Here is an 11,166-nt window from a genome sequence, read left to right as displayed (position 1 = left end):
AACCTCAATGATGGACATTCAACTTTCTCTCTAAGACCACAAATCAAGGGAAATTCGTTATTTCCCAAGGTAGCCTATTCACCTTTTAAATGACTAACCCATTCTCTATTCTCAACCCCACTAGAGTGAGGAATTTGAGTCAGAAGACACATTGGACACTTTTTTTATCCAGAGAACATTCAATATCAATACCTGGATAGCTGTAATTACACCTGAGCTTTCATTACTCCAGGCTTCTCTTTACACTGTTCCTTACACTTGGAGTATTTCTTTTGTGCCCCTTTGACTGTTAAATCCCTACCCAACCTTTAAAGTCCAACTTAAATACCAACTCCTGGAAGCCTTGCCTTATCATTCAAATTAAGAGTGAACTATCCCTTTTCAGAAATCAAAGAGAATTTTCTTCTTGTCTGATGCACTTAAATAATACGGTGTATTATAGTTATACAATGGGATAATTGGATTGCGTTGAAGAGTGGGTATATGGTGATTCAAACTGACTTCCTATAAAAGAAAAGAATAGATACTGGCTGCTCAGATGAATATGCATTTACTTGAGGGCATTTGAGTTCACATTGACCAATAGGGGCATGAATCAGATATTCACTAAGACATCCTAGCTATCAGTAGGACTATTCAAGTTATTAGTACATCTGAGCTACTAGTAACTGACAGGCTTTTTCCTATCCCATCACCACCCTTTCATCTTCTAAGTCTCAGAATGTAAACTCCTTGAAGGTCAGTGACTTTTACATTTTACATTTAGGTTTTGGATTGCTAGCACTTAGCCCAGAACTTGGAACATAGAATGCATTTAAGACGCATATGTTGATTGATTTTGTCCAACTTAGTGTAGTTTTTTCCATTCAGTAGAAAACACAATATACTCTCAGGACTATTTTAATGATGGGATTAATATTTAGAACAAAGACTAGGGCAGACACTGTCTTTCATGTTGCATGTAGACCTGGCAAACACTGGGAATGATTGTAACTGGTAAATATCCATGAGAATATTGTCACCATACCAGATGCTCCAGTAGCTAAGTTCAGCCAAAATTAAAATGTGTGTGTGTGTGTGTGTGTGTGTGTGTGTGTGTGTGTGTGTCTTTGTGGGGGAAAGTCGTCTTACTTTGAAAAGTCCAAGAACACTTTGCAGTCATTGGATGCACATCTCACTAAAGCAGCAATCTCTGTAAAGCATCACCTGCTTAAAAGTACATTTTTACATTAATCAACAACAAAGACAACAAAGAATACCATAGCCATTTCAATGGATAGCAAAGAATAGAATGAGCCTAAAGCAAAAATGGCAGAAACAGCAGTGGCATTTGCCTGTCCTGATGTGCCCAGTGAATGAAGGAATTAACAAATTAACAATATTTATTAAGTACTTTTATGAGCCAGGCACTGTTCTAGGTGCTTGGGATATAAAATAAAAAGAATAGGACAACCCCTACTTTCAAGGACTTTATGGTAGTGGAGGCAGCAAGTACATATATAGATATATAGATCAAAATATTACATGAATAACTGTATCTATATTTAAAGTAATTAAATACAAAGGCACTAGAGAAGGCACTAACCATTGGCATGAGGGAGGATCAGGAAATGCTCCATGAAGAAGGTAGTGCTTGAGTTGAATATTAAAAGAAGTTGTTGTTTAGTTCTCTCTGACTCTTTGTGACCTCATTAGGGGTTTTCTTGGCAAAGATACTGGAGTGGTTTGTCGTTTCCTTCTCCTGCTCATTTTACAGATGAGAAAATGGATAGTTAAATGACTTGCCCAGGGTCACACAATTAGCAAGTATCTGAATCTGGATTTGAACTCAGATCATCCTGACTCCAGGCATGGCAGTCTATCCACTGTGACCACCAGCCTTGAGATGGATGCTATGCGGCAGAGGTTAGGCCGTAGTCCATTCCAGACATATGGTATAATCAGTGTAAAGGCACACAGATGGGGCATGAAGTTCTGTTTGTGAGGAAAGAGGTCCATGGCCCTGTATCTCATAAACCCCATTAAGAAATCAGGGTTGGAAATTCAAGGTCAGTAGTTGGATAGAGAGAATGGCTTCAGATTGTGGGCGACTTTGAAACCCAAATATTGGGCAATAGGATAACTAGCTGAAAATGACTTTAGTCCAATTGGATTTTCAGTCCAATCTTTTCATTTTATAAATTAGGAAACTGAAATCCAGAGAGAGGAAATGCCTTCCCCATATTTATTTAGCTAATAAGAAACAGTGGTGAGATGTAAAAACAGGTTTTCTAACTCCAAAACAGATGCCCTATGGGAAGAATGTCCCAAGCCATTAGCTGTCACGGATTGTTGATTGTGATAACAATGGCTCCCCAAGGGTAAGTGCCCCTTTCAAATAACCAAGACAACAGCTCTGCTGCTATTTAACTATAATAAATAGAGTTGAATGCCCTCATGTAGTTAGTGTGATTCCTTGTAAGTATTCCTTTAATTTTGTAGTTGGCATGGCTTCTAGTTTCTGTCCACTTTATTCCCCAAAAGATGGGTTTGGAGGGAAAATGTGACTGTCTGGCTGAATGGTCAACTAGGACTTTTCCTCTAAGATTCAAGGCTCATTATTGCAATTTTGTTCTCTGCCTCTGCCCACCCCTTGGCGATGACATGCTTCACTGGTTCTCAGTGAAGAAGATGATTTGGAGGCTGCTTGTCAGACCAAAGGCCTTTACTTTTGAGGATGGGTCAATAGATGAGAGCCTGGCTTTGGCTACTTCCACTAAGGATTTCAATTATTGAGAAAGGGCCTTGGGGGCTGGATGACAACTCTTGAAATTAGAGGAATTTGGGTGATTGAAAACTCACATAAAAAAGAGCTATCAGAGATTTGAGGATTAGTGTGTGTGTGTGTGTGTGTGTGTGTGTGTGTGTGTTTGTTTTAGCAAAAGAATAAAATGGTCTTTATTCTTCTTAATGTCTATTTTTTATCTTAATGCCAGAATACTCTGAGCTCAGGGAAACCTTTTGCCCAAGGACCCAAAGGGCTTTCCATACTTGAATTTATTAAAGACGCAGGACACATCTATGAAGTACATAGTGGGCTCTTCATTTCCCCTTTGGGTTTAAGAGGGTAGAAGTCAAAGTTACAGCAACAGTAGTAGTAGTAGTAGTCATAGTAGCAGCAGCAGCAGCAGCAGCAGCAGTTGTAATAGTAGTCATGGCTATAGTTGTCATCATAATAGTAATAAACAAATAATAACAATTAGCATTTATATAGCACTTTATGATTTGCAACTCAGAGAGAGGGCCTAATGCTCTTCACATATATTTGCCGTGCCTTGCTGGAGATGAGACTACAAATGAAAGAGACCCAGCCCAAGATAGTAAAGGACCAAGATTCTCTAATGTGGAGGAATGGTTTATTGGAATTTATTATGGTACCAATCCAGACAAAATGAATGACTTATGGATGAAGCTTTTTCTTATCCTCCTCCTCACAATTATATCCTCCCCCTTTAACTACTTTATATTTAATTGCTTTGTATATAATAACTATATTTTTACTATATATTTTTATATGTACTTGCATTCCCCATTTGAATGTAAGCTTCTTACATTTAAAGTTGGTTTTATTCTTTGTAACTATATCCCTAGTATCCTGCAGAGTTCTTTGAATATAAGAGGAGCTTAATAAATGATGGTTGATTGATTTTCCTGTAACTCGATTCGATTGCTGATATAAATTCACCCTATCCAGAGAGACCAAGGAACTGCTATAGCTTTGCCTGGGATTCCCTGAGAATATGATGGCAGAAGGAAAGTGTTCATAGAAAATCACACTTGTAAAGGGGGTCAGAGACTGTGTAACCCAACCTAGACTTGAATGAGAATCTCTCCTAAAGCATGGGTGGTATGTTGTTATCCAGGCTTTGCATGAAGCCCTGCAGTGAATGAGTCTTTAGAGGGAGCTTGTTGTACTTAATTGGAAATTTGTCTCTTTGAAACCTTCATCTATAGGTGGTAGCTTGGTTCACTGGAACCAATCAAAGCCAGTGCTTTCCCACATAACTTTTTTTTTTAATTGTTTTTTTTTATTTTTACTTTACAACACTCAGTTCCAGAAGTTTTTGAGTTCCAAATTTTCTCCCCTTCCTTCTCTTCCCCCCTCCCCTCCCCAAGTTCCACATAACTTTCAAGAACTGGGTTAAAACTATCAATTCCACCAAAAGAAATCAGACAGACCCCAAATTACATTTTTATTTAAGGCAACAAAAAAGTCAAAACATAGCAAAGAATTGACTCATAGATGAATCCCTTAACATTTAGTGAGCCCTTTAAGGGGGAGTCCTATGAGTCTTCTCAGGGTCTCTCCAGTTTGGCAACTTTTGAAAAGCATTTTTGTAAAGCATTTAGAATGGTGCCTGCCACATGGTTCATGCTAAATAAAGGTTTTTTTCTTCTTTCCTTTGTTTTTCATCTTCAGATTTCATAAGTATGTTATCTATGTTTGTATTTGATCCTTATGGAGTTACCCCACTGCTTTCCTTTTCCTCCTCTGAGTCTTTTCAATGATCTCCCACCATCATTGTACTTCTATAAGTCCATATCATTATTTCTTCAGGGAAAAACTAATGCCCCTCCCTAGGGCCCCCAACTCTCTCATCTTTGGGAAAAGTCTCATCTGTAACTTAGCTCTAATGTTGAGTGCGACTTCTTTTTTCCCCTTCCTCCTATGTATGACATTCTTCTAACTCACAATGTCCTGATATAGGTCAAGATTCCCCTCTGCCTTGTCACATCATTTTTTTGATTTATTTTCACACTAAAGCCTTCTTCTATTTTGTTTATTTTTAAAAACACTTCCTTGTCCACTATACCTTAAGGAATAGAAAAGGTGTTCCTTGAGACACATGCATTATGAACATGGATAAAAGTGACTTGATTGTGGCAGAGATATAAACATTGCACATTCTAAACATGGCACTCCACATTTATGCCTTCTTGGCATGCTTGCTGGAAGAAAGTCTCTCAATCTTGGTCATTCTGGCTAGTAGCCTTCCTGGAGCGAGTCTTTGGCTAACTGTTAGTGTGGAACTTCAACTTTGGAGCAGTTATTCTCCATCTTTCCTCATTAGCTCCTTGACAGCCATATCTAAATTATTGTCCCTTTGATTATTAACATCATGCCTTTCCTTACCAACTTAGCCTACATTCCTTATTAAAAGAACACTACCATTTAAATTAGGTTTTTGTTTACTTTTCTCTTTTTCCTCTTTGAGCTCTCCATTTTCTTCTCTTCACAGTCATTCCACTATACTCCAAATCTTTCTATTTAAGAACATTGTTATCCCTGATTTTTTCTCCATCAGCTCAAGTCCTTCCCTTTTCCCATTTAATCTCCTTTTTTGACTGCTGAAGGCTTCCAAAATTTGTTGTTGTTGTTGTTCAGTTGTTCAGTTCTGTCTGACTCTATATGACTTCTTGGATGAACTGTCCACAGGTTTTCCTTGGCAAAGATATTGGAGTAGTTTGCCATTTCTTTCTCTGGTTTTAGGCAGAGTTTAAGCAACTTGTTCAGGGTCACACAACTAGTAAGTGTCTGAGGTTACATTTGAACTATGGCCTTTCTGACTTCAGGCCCTGTGCTCTATTCACTGTGCCACTTAGCTGCCCCTTCCAAAATTTCCTTTCTCCAACTTTAATCTCTGTCCTCTCCACAAAAAAATAAATTTCAAAGCTTACCGAATTACCTTCACAATTCCTACTTTTTCAATTTATTTTTCAATTTAAATCCTTCTCTTGCTCCTTCTCCTTTGTCCTGGTCTGGTCTATGAACTTAAATATGATTCCTTTGATGAAATAAAAGTAAGAAGCCCTTTTAGAACTATCATGTATCCTGACATTTTCTCTGCCATAGGATAAATATTCTCAAGTCCTTTAATTAAAACTAACAGGGCCATTGCTCCAGGAGGAGCAAACCCACGGGCCTTGCCCTTAAGTATTAGAGACATGCAGGACCTTAGAGAACCATGTATATTAAGTTTATCTTGAACCTGTTTCTTTGTTGATAGTGTAAGTTGTGTATACTCTATAGTTCCCTAGGGAAGGTGGGACCTATTGGATGGGAAGGTTGACTAAAGGTTGATGGACTCAAGTATGAACCTACTTTTGTGTGTGTGTGTGTGTGTGTGTGTGTGTGTGTGTGTGTATGTATGTGTGTTTGTGTGTTGTGTGTATGTGTTAGGAAAAAAAACCCTGACGTGTATCTGATGTTGTATTAACCTCATTACTTGAGGGGGTGCTGAGAATTTTGAGGTGGCATGAGCCAGATACAGCAGAATTTGTGATAAAGTCCCCCCTCCCAAAGTCTCCTTAACTCTCTTCTGTCAGAAGCCAGAGCTCAACTGATACATGGGTAACTCAGATAACCCACAGTTGTGTGGCCTGAGGCTGCTCATTGGTTTCTGAAAATAATTCCTGGCTCAATTAAATGTGCCCATCTTGGGAAAAGAAGTGAAGACTCCAACCTAAGTGAAAATGTGTTACTAAAAAGCAGAATATTAGTTTTAGAGCAAGAACAGATTGAAAATAGACAACCTGGAATGAAATCCAATTTGTTTCTGCAGGGCAAGTTGTCTTTTATGAATATATGGTATATATCCTATATTGGTTGGAATGAGTTTACTCTGGCAGTGCTATCTGAATGGATCCCTATGAATATACTGTATCCCTGACACAGCCTGAATGGACTGCTTGATTTAAGGAGGAATAAATTGAGCTGCCTTCAGGGTCTTGACTGGAAATATCAGGCACCAAGGAAATAAATGTGGGCATAAATACATATTCCTTCCTAAAAGTGATAACTCTGCATGGGGGAGGGGAAAGGCATACAACAGAATATGAAGGAGATATAGAAACAAAAGGTATCAATAAAAGGATTAAAAAGAATATGAGCATAATATGAGATAAACTATATGTAGAGTGCTAGATTTTGATTGAGTACTTGGGTTTAAATCTTGCTTTTATCATTTATTTATGTGTACCTTGGCAAGCCAATTAACCTCCCTGATCCTCAGTTTCCCCATGTATAAACTTGTTATCATAATCACTGCTCTATCTTTCTCACTGGGTTTTGAGTCTCAAGACTGATAAAAACATATAAAGCACTTTAGTGTTTTAGAGTACTAAAGCAAAGTCAATGATTATGTACAATTTCAGGGTAGTCCCACTAACTCTTACAATTTAAACTGTCTAGAATGGAATAGGATGTCTCAAGAAGTGGTGTGTTTCCCCTCTTTGGGGGTCTTTGAGAAGAGGCTCAGTGACCATCTTTTTGTTATACTGGTTTTTCCTTTAGTGTCTGAGTTGGATTACTGTGAGTGGCATCTGAGGTTCCTGCCAGATCTAAAATTCTTGGATTCTGTGATTTCGGAATTTCATCTGATTAACCTGTTGGATGGCTATGTCTAGAAACTACTAGAAACTCTAAAAACATATTTATGTGGAATAGATAAGAGATGAAGGGGTCATTCATAACTGTGAAAGACCATAACATCCTTAAGGGCTTACTGTTGGCTCTGAATGCATACATATTATTTGAAAAAAAAACAACAACAAACATTGTCTACTTTAAAGATGAGACATTCTGCACGTCTGTTTTGATAGTTTCCACTGGCTATTGGTTTAATGGTCTTTCTGTTTATAGATTTGAAGAGAAGCCTCAGAGCTATTATTTTTCTCCAAATGCCTTTGCTGTTAAGCCATTCCAGAGAGGATCTTTTCAGAGACTAGCAAGTTTCCAGTGGGCCTAAGGGATCAGAGTGATATGGCGCATTGCCTTTTTAACAGCAACTGCCTTAAAATTGCCTTTGCCATCCAGACAATGGGACTGAGGAGAAGGGATTCCAGCCCCTCCAAATTGGTGCAATTAGCTGCACCAAGGTGCAAGTTTTGGGGACAATTTAAATCATCTGTACCTTCTAGAATGGGAATTGGTCACCAGTGTTACTTAAGAAAAAAAATGGACAATGACCATTTTCCTGTCTCTCCAGAGCAGTGTTGAAAAATAGTTTAAGGAATCTTTAAATCTCATCTCAGTCCATTAAAGGCTAACACTCTGTGCTCCACCTCTGATCTTAATAACCTATCAGTGAATCCTGTTATTCCAGACTCACACACTCAGATGATATACTAAACAGATAAGAGGAGAACAAAACAGATTACATCAAGCCAAGACATTTATTGACAGGGGGCAGAGGCTGACAGCTATGATGCCCTGGATTTCAAACAAGTGAGTGACCTCTAACTCTGTCCAATAGGTTAGACTGCAAAGGAAGTGGGCGGCAGGAAACTACGACTGATTACATAATCAGCTTCTGTTCTTCCACCTAAAAATTGCAAGATTTTAGTAGCATGGAGTGATTTGGAATCAGAGGGCCTAGGTTCCAAATCTAACTTGGCTATTTACTGCCACAGTGATTCTGGGTAAGATGCTCCCTTTCTCTTGGACTCATCTTCTTCATTTTTAAAGAGATAGAGGTGATCTAGTTCCTTCTATTACTAAGATCCTATGATTTGCATTGATATATTCTAAGTTTGAAAGGGTTGAAAGGGTTGAACAGTTTTTGAAAGGTGATCCAGTCCAGTCTTCTCAATCCTGGAACCAGATGGCCTTTACTACTCCTGTCCTTCTAAAGGGTCCATATCCAGACCTTTGAGCCTTGATTCCTCCCCAGGCAGCTTTCCCTTACTCATCTGTCTCTGTCACTGACTGAGAACTATTGGAATATTGAATTGGCTCACTGTCTGCATCCTGGCAAGACTAGAGTCATTGGGTCTCATTGAACTTTAGCTACTCTCTTCAGTTTGTCCATCTCCAGTGGTAAGTTGGAGTGTAGTGAATGACAGATACAGAGAGGATTTTGCCATTTCCATTCCAACTTTTCACTTGAACTAGCCTTGACTTGCATAATTTATGTCCCAAAGTACTCTGCTCTTTGGCTGTTTTCCTCTTGTCTCAGCTTTTCTGGAGGAGTCAAGTAGATACAGGGCTCACACAGCATTACAGGGGCATAGAGATAATGTAACCCTTGTTACACATATATAAACCCAGTATGTGATCAATATCAGTACTCATTCAAAGAATCAGAGATTGCACAATTTTAAATTTGGAAGGACCTCCACAGTCATCTAGTCCAGCCTCTATACCATTACATGTCCATATAGATCCTTTGCTGGATCATCATTCAGTTCATGCCCACTAATTCTAGATGTTCCCCAAGGGTTGTCCTGAACTTTATTTCTTTCATTTTTTCCATTTATCACTTGGTTATTACGCCAGCTCCATGGGTTCAATTATCTTCACTGTGCAGATAATTCCTAGACTGACATATTTAGCCCTAATCAACTCACCAGAACTCTAGTTTTACATCACCTTTTGGATATCTTAAACTATATTTGCTCAAGGCATCTCAAACTGAAAGTGTCCAAAACAGAATTCTTTATCTCCCCCCTAAACCACTCCCCTCTGCCTATATTTTCTATACTGTTGAAAGCATCACCATTGTTTTAAGTTCACAGGCTAATCACTTTGAAGTCACTCTTGGCTCCTTTCTCTCACCCACTCTTTATATCCAATCTGGTGCCAAATTTTAGTTTCTACTTTCATAAGGTTAGTTTCTTAGTTTCTTTTTTATGTTAAATTCCATACTTCATTATTTAATATTTTTTAGTTTACATCATTGATTTCCACAAGATTTTGAGTTACAGATTTTCTCCCCATTTCTACCCTCCCCCCATTCCAAGATGGCATATATTCTGATTGCCCCATTCCCCAGTCAGCTCTTCCTTATGTCACCCCACACCCCCTTCCCCCCCCATCGCTTTTCCTCTTACTTTCTTGTAGGGCAAGATAGATTTCTATGCCCCATTCCCCATATATCTTGTTTCCCAGCTGCATGTAAAACAACTTTTTTTTGGAGCATCTGCTCTTAATATTTGAGTTCCAAATTCTCTCCCCTCTTCCCTCCCCACCGACTCTCTCTAAGAAGGCAAGCAATTCAACATAGGCCACACATGTATCATTATGCAAAACACTCCCATAAATAGTCATGTTGTGAAAGACTAACTATATTTCGCTCCATCCTATCCTGTCCCCCTTTATTCAGTTTTCTCCCTTGACCCTGTCCCTTTTCAAAAGTGTTTGCTTTTGATTACTTCTTCCCCCTACCTTCCCTCCCTTATATTTTCCCCCTTTTCTTATCCCCTTCCACCTACTTTCATATGGGGTAAGATACCCAATTGAGTGTGTATGTTATTCCCTCCTCACATTAAATCTGATTAGAGCAAGGTTCACTCATTCCCCCTCACCTGCCCCCTCTTCCTTTCCAATGAACTGCTTTTTCTTGCTACTTTTATATGAGATAATTTACCCTGTTCTATCTCTCCCTTTCTTGTCTCTCAATATATTCCTCTGTCATCTCTTAATTTGATTTTATTTTTTTAGATATCATCCCTTCATATTCAACTCACCGTGTGCCCTCTGTCTACACATATATATGTACATATATATATATATGTATATATATATGTATGTATATTCCCTTCAACTACCCTAATACTGAGAAAGGTCTCATGAATTACACACACCATCTTTCCATGTAGGAATGTAAGCAAAACAGTTCAACTTTAGTAAGTCCCTTATAATTTCTCTTTCTTGTTTACCTTTTCATGCTTCTCTTGATTCTCGTTTTTGAAAGTCAGATTTTGGACTTCCGGGGGTGGAGCCAAGATGGCAGCTGGAAAGCAGTGAGCTCCCTGCTGAGTCCCTCCAAAAACCTATAAAAATGGCTCTGAACCAATTCTAGAACTGCAGAACCCACAAAACAGCAGAGGGAAGCAGGGTTCCAGCCCAGGACAGCCTGGATGGTCTCTGAGTGAGGTCTATCCCACAGGGAGCTGGGAGCTGGGAGCGGACCAGAGCAGAGCCCAGAGTGAGCTGCTTGGACCAACCAGACCGGGAGCCAGGCGGACTGGGCCATAGCGCCCTGAATCAGTGAACTGTGGCAGTTATCAGACTTCTCAACCCACAAACACCAAAGACAGCTGAAAAGGTTAGTGGGAAAAGCTGCGGGAGTCGAAGGAGTTCATGGTTCGGCTTCCAGCCCTGGGGGCAGCAGAAGTGGGGCAGCT

The sequence above is a fragment of the Trichosurus vulpecula genome, chromosome 5 (assembly GCF_011100635.1).
Source record: "Trichosurus vulpecula isolate mTriVul1 chromosome 5, mTriVul1.pri, whole genome shotgun sequence".
NCBI classification, from domain to species: Eukaryota; Metazoa; Chordata; class Mammalia; order Diprotodontia; family Phalangeridae; genus Trichosurus; species Trichosurus vulpecula.
This window is presented reverse-complemented; position numbering follows the sequence as displayed.